The sequence below is a fragment of the Phodopus roborovskii genome, unplaced genomic scaffold (genome assembly GCF_943737965.1).
Source record: "Phodopus roborovskii unplaced genomic scaffold, PHOROB, whole genome shotgun sequence".
Classification (NCBI taxonomy): Eukaryota; Metazoa; Chordata; class Mammalia; order Rodentia; family Cricetidae; genus Phodopus; species Phodopus roborovskii.
This window is the reverse complement of record NW_026126525.1, coordinates 13185144-13204186: the sequence shown is the minus strand read 5'-3', so window position 1 is coordinate 13204186 and position 19043 is coordinate 13185144. Positions and strand designations below refer to the sequence as shown.

Genomic DNA, 19043 nt, shown 5'->3' with positions numbered 1-19043 from the left:
AAGGAAGAGAAAAGGGAAAAAGGAAAGAAAAGACAGTTTCAGGCCAAAGATGCAGCTCTGAGGTGGAGTGCTCACTTTGCTTCTATGTTTGAGGCCCCGGGTTCAGTTTTTACAGGTGAAATTATTTAATTCAGTAATGAGAACGAAGTAACTTAAAAGTATAAGTGTTGTTCATAAAACACAATATCATTGTAAATTAATAAATAAAGATAAAATCTTTAAACCCCAAGATTTTAAATTGGGACAAAACAAGGAATCTATTACCATTATTTCTCTTTTTTTTCTGGAATACCTTGGGTAGGAAATGAGACAGGAAGAAAGATATTTTTAATTTTTCTTATGTATTTATTAAAGGAGAGGGAGAGAGAGAGAGAGAGCACTCTCTATCACATGAGTTCTTAGAATTGAACTCAGGTCATCAGCTTGGCAGTAAACTTCTTTAACTCACTGAGCCATGACCTGAAGAACAAAGATATTACAAAAAGTAATAATGAATGGGAAGAAAAAAGTTTCTTCACAGATCATTGATTTTCAAGGTAGAATTCAATAGAGGATAAGATTTCAGATGAGCATGAAAACAATTTATGAAGTTGCTTCCTTACATGCCAAGAATAAGCACTGGAAAAGACATTCTACAACAACTATGTAATTAGCACTAACATTTAGAGGGACAGGGATGAAGTCTAACAAAGCCATAAAAGAATTCTATGATGGCAGATGGATTATTGTACCGACTCAAATCCAATCTACATAAACTCTTCTGTTGTTAATAAGGCTTTTCAAGATCATAAGAAATAGGCTGGAGTATGTTAAACAGCTTTCTGCAATAAAAATGATCCAAAGTCCCCTGAAGTCACTTGCTTTCTTCATATTTAGAGAACATGTTAAGGGACATCTAAGGCGAGGAAGAGAGCATACTCTGGTTTTTCTCAGTGGTGACATTATCTTGGCAACTATTTTTCCTATGTTATCTGTTTACCAACAGTCAAATGTGTGGCTGCAGCTACTATTCTCTCTGTGAGTCAATATCATCTGTGGGATGGAGTTAAGTTCATTTGAAAATTCCCATTGCACATTAACTCATTTGTTTAAAACACAGTAGAGTTAATAAAAGATATAATACACAAACAGGGTCCAACTAGAAGTTCAGAGCTGGCATTCATTGTTGAGAAACACCTTAATTATTTTCCTCTAGAGATTTCTTCCCATCTATATTTCTTCTCAGGGCATGTTGAACATTTCTTAATTATACTCCGAAATATGCCTAAAATTCTTTTCCATTCTCTCTGTCTCCTCTCATTTTTGAGACAAAGTCTTAGTTAGCCTAGGCTGTCCTTGAACTTGCTATGTAGATAAGGATGACCTTGTACTCCTGATCTTTCTGTTTTCGAACTCCCCCATCCCTGATTGCAGGCAGGGTGCTCCATGCTCAGTTTTATAAGATGTTGGGGATTGAATCCAGAGCTTGGTGAGTGCTAGGCAAGCACTCTAGCAATTTAGAGACACCCCAAGCCCTCTATGTTCTTCTATTTCAATTGGAGGTTCCTGCACCATTTGCAGTATCTCCTCCTGTACCTTTCATGGATAAGTGATTGTACAGGGAAAAAAATGAGCAGTCTTATTAAGAGAGGAATAGAGCCAGGCGTTGGTGGGGCAAGCCTTTAATCCTAGCATTCGGGGGTCAGAAGCAGGCGGATCTCTGTGAGTTCAGGGCCAGCCTGGTCTACAGGGTGAGTTCCAGGACAACCTCCAAAACAATACAGAGAAACCCTGTCTTAAAAAATCAGAGAGAGACAGAGAGAGACAGAGAGAGAGAGAGAGAGAGAGAGAGAGAGAGAGAGAGAGAGAGAGAGAGGAGGAGGAGGAGGAACAGAGTTCATTGAAAGCAGTAGGTGTTATTTAATGTGACTAACTTGGAAGTCCACAACAAAGCTTAACTTGATTTTGAAATATGAGCGAGATTTAGTTACATTAAGGGATGAAGGAGGTAGGAATGGGAGATCAAAACAACAAGAGGAAGTGATCTGCAGGCAAGACCCAGACATGACTTGAGAAGTTGGTGTGACTGGTGTTTGGTTTGAAACCAGATAGGCACATGTACTAACACATACAGTAGAACCCACATTTCTTGAATTAGAGTTAGAACTGAAACTTTTAAGTGCATTTCTATTTGACTACTTTCAAATTGTGAAATTTTATGCTATTTCCAAAGTGGGAGTCACAAAATAACTCAAAATATCTAATATTAGGATCTTTTCAGAGTCATCTACCTCAGAAAATCCTCTCTAACATGGAGAGTACATATCTGTGGTCTGATCAGGGATCAACACCTAACGCAAAGTGGAAACAAGTACAGACCCAGAGACTCTTCACAATGAAGACAACTCAGCACCACCTTTAGCATCTTTAAAATGTTCTAAGTGAAAGCCTTATCCTCCCATCTATATTGCTATTAACTATGAGACATGAATTGGCTATACCATGTACAGAATCAATTAATTTTTACAATTGGCACTTTTGAAAGGAAATGATATTCATCATCTTTATTTGCTATTTTTAATATTTAAGTTAATTTTAATCAAAATAAAAAATCAAGAAAATAATTCAGGGTGACTAAAGACTTTGGCTTCAATTGTAATTTATAATAATCCAAAGGAAAAATGACAGAGTGAGTTCAAGAAACACATAAGAAGTAAGTAAACAATATATCAGCAATTATTTGAGTGAGACCCTATTCTTGTCATTGAAACAGTTTCTGATCAAATACTGATGCTACAACTAATAACATGACATAAATGTTAACATTCTCACCCAAATTCGTATGAACAGAGAAATTAGACATGAGATACTGTCAAATACTTTCCCATTTATTCTGCTCTGATGTGAGTCTGACATGTACATAGTTTCATGTTTAGTCTCCAGGTGGTAGCACCATTTGGGGATTATGGAAACTTGGGGAAGAGGCTCTGCTAGAGGAAGTAGGTTACTGGGGGAGGGGTGTGGCTTCTTGATGATGCATTTTTTTCCCGGATCCTTTATTCCTCACTCTGCCTGCTTCCTGGTATAACTGATGAGAACAATGTGTATTGGGTGCTCCTACTGCTATGGCCTGAAACTGTGAGCTAAAAGAAATCTCCCTTCTTTGAATTCAAAGAATTCAATTGCTTCCTTCAGATATTCAGATATTCTGGTCACAGTGACACAAAGGTAACAAGTACTAATTCCAGTTAGAAGAGAAACTCTTTGAAATGACACAACCATTGGCTCATGTGGTTGAATCCATGTGAGTAAGGGAGGCCATTGCCATTTACTTGTGATGACAGGTAAGAGTAGGTATAGATTCTGGCTGATGATAGTGACTGAAGTAGCATGCTAGAAGATTCTTTCATGATTGTAAAGGACTGATGCAAAGACTAGTACTAAAGAAAGCAATGCCGTGGTGTCTCTGTCATTGTCATTATAAATGAAACAAATGTGTTATATAATGTACTTTGGTAAAGATGTCCTATTGAGGGCATGAGAGCAAAACAACACTCCAGCACAGAAAGCCTGCCCAATCCCAGCATGATACTTCAAGTTACCTTCACTCTTTAGTAACTGGACAGTAAAGAAGTTTTCTGAGTGAAAAGTGTTATACATGATTGTTCCACTTTGGGTAAATATGCCCAGAAGATTTCAGTATATCAATATTTGATTATAGCTGTGTGTAATAGTCTTCAGTTTAGCTAATCTACTCATCATGAAAGAGCCAAATGATGTCATTATCTTAAGAAAGGGAGAGTAAATATAATAATAAAGTAACTGCACAGGAATGATCTAAAGCATAAATATAAAATATGCGAGTTAATAAATTCCAAATAACTAAATTATATTAAGATAAATTTAAATATCTTATTTTCATCTTATCATGGTTTTCAAAACATTATAACATTATATTAGTGGTCTTAGATATGTAATCAGTCTGTGAATTAGTGATCTAAGTTGAGTGTATCTGGCCAATATAACACCTGTACTGTTCAGAATATTAACAGAGTATATCTTTAGTTTCCTGGCATTAAATAACAGCTGGCAAATTTTTAGCTATAAATTCACTCTGAAACAGATTCAACAGTTACATTTTCCCAAACAAAAATATTTTATACTCAAGATTTTGGTTAATAAGACTTTTTACCTCAAAATACATGTTTTCTATCTGGGCTATTTTGGGGAATTTTGGCAGAAAGGATGGAAAGTCAGTTTAGTTATGGTAGGAATATGGTACCAGTAAATTTCTTAAGATATTTCAACTCTACAAGAAGAACCAGAAAGTTTCCTAAGACAGAAATTTCTCCACTCGCTGCTTATCAAGGAATCCTGACAGTGAGTCAGGGGTGGATGCTCAGTTTGTCATTGTAACATCTCTAAACAACAATTAGGGACTTTTCAAAGATTCTTAGAATGGGTGGTCAAGTGTTCTCCCACTCACAAATAAACACTGGCTTCTTTGTTTTCAGTCAACTTGAATAAGTATCTTTAATGGCAAATAAAGATGGTAAAACAATAATAAAAGTTTTCATTTTAAGTATTATATCTAGTGGTGTACTTCACAATGTCCTTATTTAATTCATAATACTAAACAAATAAAGTCCCACTGATGTACAAAGATGAGAAGACAATGACAGAGGTTTACCCTCTAGAGGAATGTTAGGGCTGCTTTAAAGGCTATCAATGTGAGGTGGTTTGAAAGTATCCAAAGATTGTTTCATGTACTTAGCTTGTTTTTCTTGGGTTGTGTGATTTGACTTCATTAAATGAGGAGTTTCTGCTGCTTAGGCATTGGCAGATCTACAGCAGCCTCATTCTGATGGATACTATCTTCCTTATCATCCTCCACACTGGAAAAGTTCTTTAAAGCTGCCAGTCAAGTTTTGTGTCTAACTCATCTCTAAGTTTTCTCAAGCACAGGAAGACTTGCTATGGATTCAACTGATAGGTATACTCCTATTGAGAAAATTCAGATCCTAAGATCCTGTTGGGAGTTTTGAACCTTCTGGTTAGATAAGGACATTTGTGAAGTACACCACTAAATATGCTTGAAGTGCAAATGTCTGTGATTGTTTCACCATCTTTATTTTCCATCAGAGAAATATATTCTTTTGTATAGCATCTTACCAAATAACATTAAAACATCATATAACAATGTTTTTTTTTTTCAGTTAGATATTTATCTGTGGAGATGTAAATAAGCAACGACACATAGACAAAATTTTTTGTCCACTCTTCAAATGGGCTGGATCTTTGATTTAGTATTTTTGCAGAATTTCAGATTAGCCCTTCTGTAAATTTTGTGTGTTAGAATTGAGTGACTATTTAACCTGGTGTCTGAATAAGGAAGAAAACCTTCACACTTTCCGCTTTTCTCTGTTTGCATTCCTATCTTATTCCTTTTACATTATGTGTGATTTTCACAGGCCTCTACAGACAGGACCAAGGCTCTGTATCTATTTGTTTCTCTTTTAATAATAATTTGTTTCTGAAAGAATTTTTTTAAATCTCCCAGCTATAGAAAAGCAAAACAAGAAGTCGTGGTTGTGGTACATGTGAAGACAGAAAAAGATAGATTGGCATACCCAGAGAACAAAATGTCAAGACTAAATCTACTTGGTGGGGCTTCATGTGGACTGACTTACAACTCCATAACACCTGTCTGGGATTCAGCCAAAGCAAAGGCCCGCTTTAAATTGGCTAGTAACTGTCTTCTAGAATCATATAATTTCTGGATTGTGTTCTGTTTTCAACCCTGGCTTTGGATCATTTCCTTTTTCCTTTACTCATGGCCTTTCCTCATTCTTTAGAGGTAATCATGGAGATGGAGTTTCCAGTTCTGACCATCACTTCCATCCTGACTGTTGCCTGCCCTTACCTTTTGCATTCTATTTGCTTCTGTCTGGTTAGCATGGCCTCCAGTTTGATTCCAACACAAGGTTGAGATCATCCCTTGAGCCCTGAAATCAAGGAACTAGCCAGTCAGAAACAGATATTCTAGAAGGGTGCTATCTTGAGAAGATGTAGATGAGGAATATACATGTATGCTTTATTTTGAACTAATTGTATTAAATTCATGGTTCCAGCATAGGCTGGCCGTGCCTATGTTTTCCTTCTGTTTTAATTTAGGTAAATGTTTAAGCAGTTATAAACCCTCTTTCTATCTTCTTCTCCACCAACTCTCCCTCTCATTGCTCCCACTTCACCACCCCCATCCCAATGGCACAAGTCATCATGAGGTCTTTAAATTTTCAACTGGGTTCAAAAAGTGTTCAAGCCACCAGGGAAATGAAAATTCATACTACTTTTAGATTTTACTTCACCTCAGTCAGAATGACCATGATTAAGGAGAAAAACGATGATAAATGCTGGCAAGAGTGTGACAAAAGAGGAATCCTTGTATACTGTTGGTGAGGTCACTGTGGAAACCAAAAAGGTAAAAATAGAATTATCATATGACCCATCGAGGCCACTCCTGGACACATACCCAACTAAGCCAGTCAGTCCTACTACACAGATACTTTCACATCCTCATTCACTGCTGCTCTAGTCATAATAGCTAGGAAACAGAATGAGCCTAGGTGTTCATCAAGTCGTGAATGGATAATGAAAATGTTTTGTTCATGTGTAAAGGAAAATGAAAACTTCAGGAGAAGTGGATGGAACTGCAAATACTATCCGGAGCAAAGTAAGCCAGGCTCAGCAAGACAAATACCATACATACCCTTTCTCTCCTATGTGGAGCCTACCTTTAAATTTTAGACTTACGTGTTTAATTCAGAATTCCAGTAGAGTTCAGAAGACTAGAAAAGGGCCACTGAGGTGGCGTGCTAGGGTCGGGGGAGTCTTAAGGAAGGGATAATGGTGCACTCCCCATGATGTGAAAGTACCAGGGGCAGACTATGGGAGTGGAAAGGTTTAAGGGGAGATGGTAGTGAGACCTGTGAAAAGGAGCAGACAGAGTTAGCTGAAATTTAGGATGTATGAAAAATCCTAATGTAAAAAAAAAAAAAAAAAAAAAACCAAAACAAATAAAAACTAATTATGGGACCCCTGAGTGTGTGAACCAGTGGGTCTCTCTGATCCTTATGCCTTCTCTTGGGTTCTTCTTCTTGTGTTGGTTTGTCTAGTCCATTTTCTGTGTGATAAGTTTAGTTTTATCTTATTATATTTTACCTTGCTATATTTTAAAATACAAGGAAGAAAAGACAAGAGAAACAAAGGAAGGAAGGATACCTAGTCACTAAGTAAAGGTTAATAACGGAATTGTCACACTTGCTGGGAGAGGAAAAAACAATTTTCGCCAATGGAGTGACACAGGGTAATCAACCATCCCAGGAAGAGTGTCATATTCAGGAGTCCTTGACTAACATATATAGACGCTACAGTTTGTGTGTGTGTGTGTGTGTGTACTGCTATTTGGTTACACTTTGAAAGTTTTTTGTTTTGGGTATGGTTTTATTTTGTTTTCTTGTGTATTTGGTTTTTGTTTCATTTCATTTTACTTTTTTTTAGAAGGTACTTACATTTGGATGTGTAGGGAGGGGGAGGGAATCTGGAAAGGCTTGGGGGAGGGAAATAATATCATCAACGTGTATTTAAATTTAAAATTGTTTTAAATAATAAAAATGTAATTAACATAATTACAAAGTTAAAAAATTGAGAGAGAGATGCTTCCCAAGAGTCTACTGTGTTGGCCAGTCTCCATCCTTGCTATATCTCTCTGTGTCTAAGGACACACTGAGAGAATACCTGCTGGATATAATCACAAAATTAGCTGTGAATTTCTATGACAATGGTGAGCAAATAGTGAATATTTTATTCAGCACAACACTGCTGTAAAAACTAGGAATATAAACCAATTCTATGCAAAATTTCCCTGAGGTATAAATATCTCTGAATGTAGTAATAGCTGTGTTTCTTTACAGAGAACGGGAACTGTATGAATTGATAGTTATTTTACAGTCTGATAGAACTTGATACACATATATACTCATGCTCCAAATAATAAAAACTCCTCATAAAGGCTTCAAGAAAAATCTTTTGCAGGGTAAATCAGATAGGAAGCTTAAGCAAAACATCATTCTAAGTCCAAAAACAAACAAAACAACTAGTTCCTTCTTACTGAATTTTAATCCTAATGACCCACAAAATCAAAAAGTATGTTAGGCACACATTACATTCCTATACTTGCTTTTAAATGATATTTGTGAGTGCTTTATTTTAGTACAACATTTTGAGTATGTATATTCAAAGGTATGCATGTTTGTATATGTGTGGGTGTATGTATGTTACCTGTGTGAGCCAGAGAAGGCCAGAGAAGGCCAGAGAAATTCCCAGGCATCATTATTCAGATACTACCTGATTTTCTTTGGAGACAGGGTCTCTTTATGACCTGGAACTCATTAAGTGGAGCAACTGTCTGGCCCCAAGGGTCTGCCTATTTCTGTCTCCCTGGGGCTGGGATAATAGATGTGCATGCACTACAATGTCTTTTAAATATGGGTTCTGGGAAATCAAACTTAAGCCATGAGGCTTGCAAGGCAAGTATGTTACTAAATGAAATATCTCTCCAGCTAGTAGTACAACACTTGAGTGAGGAATATTATCCTGTCTAATAGTTGGGATTAAAATGTACTGGACTTGCTCAAAAGTATCTCAAGCCACAACTTGTCATTATTTCCTCTGGTTCAAGTCTCTTCATTATTACATCATAGGATTCTGTGGGTTCATTCAAACCAGCTTCATGAGAATTAATTATCAAATATCTCTTGGTCTTTGTGCCAGAAAGTTTAGATTATATATGTAAGTCACATCTGCTGTCCTTAAGTGCAGAGCAAAATGTAGTCATTAATATTAATGTTGGCTGTACTTGTAATGGAATATTCTCATCCCACGGGCATTGACAAGTGCTGTGTAAGTCTCAGTTTTCATAAAGGCACTGCATTTCTAAGAAATGTGGGCAGTAACAACGTCTAACACATTGTGTCCAGCATGGCTAGATGCCAGTTATAGTCCTCCTACCCTTGGGACTCTGATGAAGCTTTACTTACCTAAGCACTATGTTCAAGGACTTGTCAGAGTCTAACATCTGGCCCACAGACCCTGCCATTACCCATAGCTTACTCATCATGTGACATAATGGTAAAAATCCCATCTTTATTAGACTACATCTATCAAAAGTCTACTAACTGTCAAAGGATGGTCTATGCATTTAAAAATGGTTTTGTGCACTGGTGCTCAGGCTGGTGCAAAGGGTCTGTTGCACACCATTTGTCTATATTTCCCACAGATTCATACTTTCTACTCTCCTTTGCTCTCCCAAGTTTGTCTTTTATTTCTTCAAATGTAATAACTTCATTATATTGTGTATGTTTAGAAAACTCATTTTGGGCAGGTGGGAGGGCTCAGCAGGTACAAATGCTTGGCTTGTCATGTAGGCCTAAATACACAGTCTGATCCCTGGAATCCATGCTTGAAGTAGAGAAATAGCGTCCAAAAGTTGTCCTCTTACACACCTATGTCACATGTACCTACAATCACATACATATTATCTCTCTACACACAATAATTAAAATTCATTAAAATCTATAAAACATGTAAGTCATACTTCTACCATTTTTAATATTTTTCAAAGCACTAAGTTATGAAAATAAAGATTATAAAAGCAGCTAATAATCATTTAGTCTCTTCTTGGAAAAGCAATCTGAAGAAATGAAACTCCCAAAGTTTTACTTCATTTGCATGTCTTTTAGAAAAGAGACGACGTGTGTTAGCCTGCTAGCATATTTTCCTAAGTGGTTACACAATTATTTTTCAAGTATGTAGCCTGGATTTACTCCAATGATGATTATGAGTAACAAGTAATATGCCGAGATTTGGGTAGATCTTCATCCACAATGTTTTCAATTTCAGTATATATTGTTCTTTGGATCTTAAAACCACATTGTGCTGCTATGAGGAACAGTATATGCCCTCCCTCAAATTAGGTTTTGTTCTTTATTGCTAACTCAGGCCTAAATGCAGAATTTGCATTGGCCCCCCTGAAGCCATGACACACAGAATTAGAGATCAGTTGGGTGCTAAATGGAAGGAAAAACCTAAACCAAATACTATCAACACACCAGAATTAGCAGAAGTAGGTCATTTTTATTTTTATAAAATTTCAGACTATTTTCCAATGCAGAGTGTAATGATATCCATGCTACCCAGTCCTATAGCTTCCTGAACAAGAAAACTTTAAATGGATTTTGCTTCTGTTTTATAATGTCCGTGAGTAATTTTGAAATTCTGTAATGGGAAATAATGAGATGTATGGAGCCTGAACAAAACAAAAGAGAAGCCAGTTATCGTTACAAAACCAACAGAACTAGGAATCACCTAAATCAAGTTCTTATGTCATATGGCCTGGGGCCAAAAGAATAGGCAAAGTGGCAGTGCCATTTTCTGCCAACCTTTGCTTGGTTGCTATAGGAGCAAGAGCAGATATGGTCACAGCTTGTCATTTCTAAAGCACATGTTCAAGAGTCTGGGGAGATGTCCCAGTGGTGAGAGGGCTTGCTCTGCAAGCCTGAGGGTCTGTGTTTGAAGCCCCAGCACCCAGAAAAAAAGCTGGGCAGGTACACATATGTCTGTAACCCCAAAATTTGGGAAAGGCAGCAGAAAGATCCCAGGAACTTGCTCGTCAGCTATCCTAGCCAAAAATGTGAAGGTTTTGGTTGGATGAGAGACTTTCAACCTTGTGTTTTAGTTAAACAAAGCAGGGAATGATAAAGATAGCACATGTCCCCCTGTGGTCTCTGCATGCATGGACATGTGCATACACACACACACACACACACACAGAGAGAGAGAGAGAGAGAGAGAGAGAGAGAGAGAGAGAGAGAGAGAGAGAGAGGACAGAAGACAGAGGCAGGATATTTAAGTCACGTACTTTTAAAATTTGCATTCTTAGTCTAGAAATAGAAGATAGATAGGGAACAGCTATTATTTTATGCATTCTAGGAGGATGTGAAAGCAGCAACACCCCAACTCAATGGTAGAGTTAAACTCAATAAAACGGCTTAGTTAAATGTGATGACATTGAGGGTGGTGAGATAGTTCAGGTCTGACAATTCCAGTTCAGTGTCTGGAGCCCACTGTGTAAGGAAAGGGAAAGTATTGATGTTTGAAAGTCATCCTCTTACCTCCATATTTGCATGGTGGTGTGTGGGTACACACACACATACACACACACACGCATACACACACACACCAAATCATTTTAAAAATGAACAATAATCACTCTTTATGGTATGAAATTCAGAGATAAAACAGCTATATGTCCTAAGTATAAAAGCTGTATAGTCAAAAACCAACCACACTCATCAAAACAATTAAATTAAAAGACCACTTCAATGTTTGGTGTGAATTTTGAGCAACTGCAACTGTCAAATTCTTCTGGTGAGCACACAAATGATGCAATTGAGAGATCTGGTCTTATACACTAAAGGAGAGGCAGACATCGTGCTGTATCTCAAATGTGTCCTCTAAGGACCAGTGTGCTAAAGCTTAATTGAGAGCCTGTAGTACTACTGAGTGATGGACTTGTATGATAGGGGTCTAATGAGAGAAAATCAGGTAACTGGGAGATGGCCTTGAAGGGGGGCATTTATACTGCAATCTGTCCTTTTTCTCCTCCTGGGCACCATGAGGTGTGTACCCCTCTCCACATTTCCCTTCAGCCATGATACATCACCTTCCCACAGGTCCCCTAACAACACAGCAAACCTTTATACTTACTGTATTTTAGAAGTCAGAACCTTGATAAGCCTCTAGGCACAGGGCATGATCAGAAGAAAATATGATGGTATTCTGACCCACTAGAAATGCTCTGTATTTGGAACTAGAAGCTGCTTCAGTTTGGCGAATTTTCTCGAGTTTGAAATTTGTTCACTTTTCAGTGCCTATTTCACATGTAATTAGAGACTTTTAACAGTAGTGAGTGATCACGATCTGAAGAGGATAGAAATGGAGGAATAGAGAAGGAAGTCTGTCAAGGAAAATGAAGCTAGGGGTATGAATGAGGATGAATGTGTCTGTTAGATTAGATTAGAGTGATGAAACACAGGGTAGAGTTATAATCCCGAGATACTGATCGTGGTTCAGCTGAAGTTGTACTTGGATATATACATTAGTTAGCTTGAATTCTTCAAGAAGGAGATGTCAACAGATGTTTATATATGCAGGGGACAGGGTTACAAAGGAAAATGTGTGTAGGAGATGGGGAGGGACCTGGGAAAAACTGGGTGAGCTGTCAGATGGTGATGTAGCTCTTGCTCCAGATGAAGGAGGAGTAGGTTGCATGGGAACATCTTGTGTTCCAGTGTAGTTCAAAGGAAAGCTTAGCAACATCACTGGGGAAGTTAGAGCCAGTTACCAGTTACAGAAAACTCATGTGTTCTAGGAAGGGGTCTGCATTGATCTTCCTGCTTGGCTTCTTATTAGCTAAGAGGTCAGGAAAGCTGTAGTGATGGATTTCAGAGCCTGATTTGTGTAGCTGTTGGTTTCCCATCAGCCACAGAGCTGCTTGCTTTCAGTGATGTTTCATAAAAAGCTCTCCAGAAGAAAAATCCTGATTATTAACATTTACTGACTTCTAAGATATAAATGCTAGCAATATGTTCCCTCTCAAGCTCTCTGTGGTTTCTAACTGGTCCCTAAGGTTTCTGAATGGCTCTATATCTGCTCCCCTGAGTCAGCATCAATGTAGATCATTGCTAGTGAACTACATAAAGGCAAAACCAGAGTTTATAAGAGCAAAAAACTTAAATAGCTTTCCAAACAGAAAGTTTTATACATTTTCCTTTTGTTTCCCTATGAGTCAGATGATTGCCTGAAATGACAGAGAGCTATTACACTGGTTAAGGGGAAAAACCCATCAAGATGAGGTAGCAATTCTAAACATATATGCACCAGATTTAAGAAAAGAAACACCACTGTAGATAAAGACACAAAGTGACTACAACATAATAATAGTAGATAACTGTATTATCCTATTCTCAATAATACAAGGTCATTCAGACAAAGAGTTGTCAAAGAAATTTCAAAGTTAATGACACCTTAGATCAAATGTACATAATAGACTTCATTTAACTATTCTATCTAATAGTATGGCATACATATTATTCTCAGAAATCCACAGAACTTTCTCCAAAATCAGCCATATTTAGGATGGAGAGGAAGTCAATAAAACTTTAAAAGTGTATGTAACGTCATATATTTTATTTGATTATACTGGGCGAAAACTAGAAATGAGCATCTAGAGAAACTACAGAAGACATATACTATTGAAAAATTAATGAACATTGAATAAATCTGGAGAGAGATAAAAATAATTCTGGAGCCAAATGACAATGAAAACACAGCATGCCAGAATCTGTGGGACATGATGAACGTGCTTTTGAAAGAAAACAAATAGTAAAAAATGTGCTTATTAAAATCATATACAGCTCAAGTTTATAGTAAAACAGTTTACCTCAATGTCTTAGAAAACAGGAACAAAACAAACAAAAATCAGTAGATGTAAAGAAATAATAATCATCAGAGCATAGGTTAATGAAATAGAAATGAAAAAAATCAATAAAACAAAAGTAAGTTTTTTAGAAATATATATATTGGGCAGTCTCTAATTTCTTCCCCCTTCTCCCCCACTCTGGCCAAGATGTCTGACATGGAGGATGATTTCATGTGTGATGATGAAGAGGACTACGACCTGGAGTACTCCGGAGATAGTAACGCTGAGCCCAACGTGGATTTGGAAAATCAGTACTATAATTCCAAAGCATTGAAAGAAGATGACCCAAAAGCAGCACTAAACAGTTCCCAAAAGGTTTGGAACTCAAAGGTGAGAAGGGAGAATGGAGGTTCAAAACACTGAAACAGATGATCAAGATTAACTTCAAATTGATAAACTTTCCAGAAATGATGAACAGATATAAGCAATTCTTGACCTATATTCAGAGTGCAGTAACCAGGAACTATTCAGAAAAGTCCATTAATTTTATTCTTGATCATATCTCCACTTTTAAACAGATGGATTTACTGCAGAAATTTTATGAAACAACACTGGAAGCTTTGGAAGATGCTAAGAATAATAGACTGTGGCTTAAGACAAACACAAAGCTTGGAAAATTATATTTAGAGCGAGAAGAAGATGGAAAGCTTCAACAAATTTTACGCCAGTTACATTAGTCTTGTCAGACCGATGACACAGAAGATAACCTGAAAAAACGTACTCAGTTATTAGAAATCTTCTATGCTTTGGAGATTCAAATGTACACGGCACAGAAGAACAACAAAAAGCTTAAAGCATTCTATGAGCAATCACTTCACATCAAGTCTGTCATCCCGCACCCACTGATCATGGGTGTCATCAGAGAATGTGGTGGTAAAATGCACTTGAGAGAAGGCGAATTTGAAAAGGCCATACTGATTTTTTTGAAGCTTTCAAGAATTATGACGAATCAGGAAGCCCGAGATGAACCATTTGTTTAAAATATTTGGTCTTAGCAAATATGCTAATAAAATCAGGAATAAATCCATTTGACTCACGAAAGGCCAAGCCGTATAAGAATGATCCAGAAATTCTAGCAATGACAAATTTAGTAAGTGCCCATCAGAATAATGACATCACTGAATTTGAAAAGATTCTGAAGACAAATAACAGTAACATCATGGATGATCCATTTATAAGAGAACACATTGAAGAGCTTTTACGAAACATCAGAACACAAGTGCTCATAAAGTTATTTAAGCCTTACACAATAATACATATTCCTTTTATTTCTAAGGAGCTAAGCATAGATGTAGCTGATGTGGAAAGCTTGCTGGTGCAGTGCATACTGGATAACACTATTCATGGCTGAATTGATCAAGTTAACCAACTTCTTGAACTGGATCATCAGAAGAGGGGTGGTGCCTGGGATACACTGCACTAGATAAATGGACCAACCAACTAAATTCTCTGAACCAGGCTGTAAACTGGCTTAATGGAAAACAAGCTTTGCAGGTATGCTTAAGGCATCAGTGCAGAGATGTGATCCTTAAGGACTGGAAAGGCAAACTCCTGTGGGTTGGTGTGTCCTGAGAGTGATTGGAGTTACGGCAGGAGTGCTTTTTTGATCAACTGGTTTGTGTTTTGCTGCTGCATTTATCCCAAGAAAAACAGCTTTAATCTCCAGAAGAAAACCAAAACACCATGGGATTTATGCTGTGTTGACATCTTGCCCTAAACATACAGCACCTTAATAATCTATCATGGACAACATGACCAGAATGAAGAATTTTGTCATGATTTTAAACACATTGACATGCTACCATTGGTTAAATTTAAACATGCTGTTCCTGCAGAAAATTTCTCACAAATAACCTGCAATAACTTGAAATTCATACCCTTTTGAACACTTCATTTTCTCGTGCATAAATGAAAATGTTTGCTGCATTTTGCAAAATGTCAAATCTCTAAAATTGTGTCCATCTGTTTCCATACTTGCAGCTAGTAAAGGTTAGATGACCCATTCTTGAGGTGGCACACTGTCAGCTAGGGCTCAAGCAGCAAAATTAATAGTGCAGCTCAGGAAAAAAAAAAAGAAATATATAGATTGGTAAATCATTAGCCATACTGAGCAAAAGATAGTGAGGAAGACCCAAATTAATAAAAGTAGAAATTAGAAGGAAGACATTACAACAGATAACAAGTTAATATTATTAAGTTGACTTTAAAAACAATCTATATTTCTGGTACCATTGGGGGGATAGGGTAGAAAGACTTAAGAGACAAACGTCACAGAGGAAAACACAGTGAAAATATTTTATGACATAAAAAGCAATGGCTTTCTGAAAATGACTCGATAGCTCAGAAAATAATTCTAAGAATTGGCAAATCAAATTACATTAAGTTAAAAAGCTTCTGTATGGCAAAAGAAACAACAGAGAAGAGACATCCCATAGAATGGAAGAAATTTTTAACAGCTAAGCATTTGAGAAAGAGATAATACCTAGAATATATGAAGAACTGAACAATTAAACACTCCAAATAATACAATCAGTAAATGAGCAAATAAAATGAAGAGATAGTTTTCAATAAATGAAATACGAATGTTCAACAAACACTTTCAAAATGTTCAACATTATCAGTCATCGAGAAGGGTAAATCAAAACTTCCTGATTCAGATAGACAAATATCACATTTTCCCTCATATGTGGAGCCTAGATTGTATTGGCACAAACATACATTAACATGTATTGCACAAAATAAGGGTGATTATTTGGGGGAATATAAGAGAACTAGTGGGGCTAGAGGGGAGAGGAAGAGAAGGGAGGATGGACAGGTGTCAATGTAAAGTACATGATGCGTATAAAAATGTCCTTACAATGTACATCACTATGTATGACAACTACACACCAATTCAAATGATGCTATTAACAAAAGTGTGTTTGATTTTATCCAATATTATACTTAATTATTTTAACTAGGATAATATCTAGTTGATCTACTTGTTTTAGATTTAGGTTTAAGGTATTTAAATGTATATGTTTTTATTTCTACTCTGGTAGCAAGTTAAACTACTCAAAATCAGGTCCCCAATGTAAAAGAATTAATCAGTGGAAACTTGAATTCTGTACAAACTGGGCAAAATTTTCCAAGTTTATTGTATTTTTTTATATGATTTACAGTATCCAAAATGATACTTGAAATTTTATACTTTACACCAAACATTTATAATACATATATATCTGTATGTATATGTATTAATTGTTTGTAACTAAATTTTTATACGTACTTAGTCTTTTCAAAACATCTTCAATAAATCTGAAACATTATTTTTCTACAAAATTATTTCCCTTGAAGTTTTCAGGTAGATTATGATTTTCTGAGATGTATTCTAGTACCACTGTAGAATGTTGTATATTGTGATACTTCCTCAGATATATCCCAAGTTAAGTGATTTATATGAATTTGAATTAATAAATACCCAATAATTACATGCATGTAATTTTTTTGAGCCAGAGTCTCACATTTCAGTGCAAGCTGGTCTTGAACTCAGGACAATCCTACCCCAGCCTTTGAGCGCTAGAAATAGAGCTATAATTTATTTATGTGAAGATTTCCCTGAGAATTCAAGGTTTCAGGATCCAAACAACCAAAAATAAAGAATACCATGTAATTTTAATTTGTGAAGGTTCAATTGGAACACAGGAAATACATAGTACAGGTATACATTTCCTCCTATTAAATCTCATTAAAAGCTAACTATCCCACAGAAGGTATGTATTTTTGGAGAGTTTGCTTTCAGTGAGAATCAGTCCAACATGGATCCAGTAAAGTTAATTCCTAATACATGACCCTTCAAAGAACATAGAAAAAAAAACAAACATAAATTTTATCCTTATTGTCTATATACTCATATCTAATTCTAAATGACCTTGATCCATTATGATAAAAGTAGCATGATTACTCTGGCATTCGAATAAATGAAATAATTTTTATTTTATAAAACTCTTACAGAAGCAGATTTAGAGGATTTCAGGGATCATAGTGTCCCACATATGCTTCACTTTGCTGCCTCTAAAGTTTCTGTCTTTCTAAGCACAGTCCATTAACCACAAGTACTAAATAACATAAGTCCTGTGAAGTAAAATATAGTCCTCTTTCTGGATTGGAGCACAGGATTGGAGCCCCAATTTTTTAATTTAATTTTATGTTTCTGTGAGTTACCATAGTGTATTTCACCCCCCTCATTTCTGTCTTTGATGGCTTTCACCCAGTTAATGAGATTAATCAAGCATTTGTTGGAATATCTCTTCTGGTTTGTCTGATGTATTGTCATGAGGGTTGCACTGATTTGCTTCTGTCAACAGACCTAAGGTTACCTGGAAAAAGAGGCATCTCGATTGAGGAATTCCCTTCAAATTGGCCTGAGGGCATGTCTGAGGGGCATTTTCTTGATAGCTAATTAATGTAGAAGGTCTTGCAACACTGTGATACACTCCTGACACGTAGTCCTGGGTTCAAGAAGAAAGCTGTCCTAGAAGGAAGCAAGCCAGGAGAAGCCTCTCTCTGTGGTTTCTGTTTCAAGTTCCTAGCCTGAGTTTCTTCCTTGATTGCCCTCAGTGATACACTGGTTCCTGGGAGTGTGAAAGAAACCTGTTTCTCCCCAAGTTACTTTTGGTCATGGCATTTACCACAACAGAGAGCTTCCTGAAACAGTCACCAAAGAGAACCAATGCAAGCCATATGAGAGAGCATTTCCTTTCCACTATCACATTGCCAATGACAAATCTAATGGCACTGAGTTGTGGCGAGGACTTGGAGAAATGGACGAATGGCTGGAGCTATGGATGAACATATCACCACCTTGGAAAACAGTGCCATAGCTAGGTGAAGATACACGCAACCCAGTATCAGTGTTTCCCAGTGTCATCCTAGAGCAAATGTGTAAGAACAACTATGGGTCCCTTCTGAGCTAGACCAATAAAACAGCAATGATACAGAGTTAAAATGCAACATTTCTCTAACTACATTTAAATGTATGTCTGTAGAGCATACTTTTGCAGAAAACAGACACAACATTTTACAATCAGTATGATTATATATATATATAAGATATATAATATATATATATATATATATATATATATATATATATATATGAATGTTAACCCACTGAGGACTATTGAAATAAGCATATACAGTAGAAAGAATTAATGAGAATGGCATTTATGGATGCAGAATTTGGGCAGTAAAGGGGGAAATAGGGCTGGTGACTATACTTAGTATAGATAATATATTTTAGTTATAGAAATACCTGACGCAAGTATAATGAAATATCACTTCAATTTTAACCTCACAGGTTAGTATTTGTTATATATATTTTATCTTTTGTTACAAAGTTTTTATAAGCAATGCCAGAAGGGTTTAGTCTGTAGGATGTTTTTCCCTTAAAGGGGAAAATAAGGGAATTTTATAATTTCTCCAT

The 19043-nt window shown here is 36.5% G+C and overlaps 1 pseudogene; it reads left to right on the top strand.

Moving 5' to 3' along the window:
• The first annotated feature begins 13715 nt into the window (after window positions 1–13715).
• On the top strand, window positions 13716–15151 carry LOC127232447 (COP9 signalosome complex subunit 2-like; annotated as a pseudogene).
• The last annotated feature ends 3892 nt before the right edge of the window (window positions 15152–19043 follow it).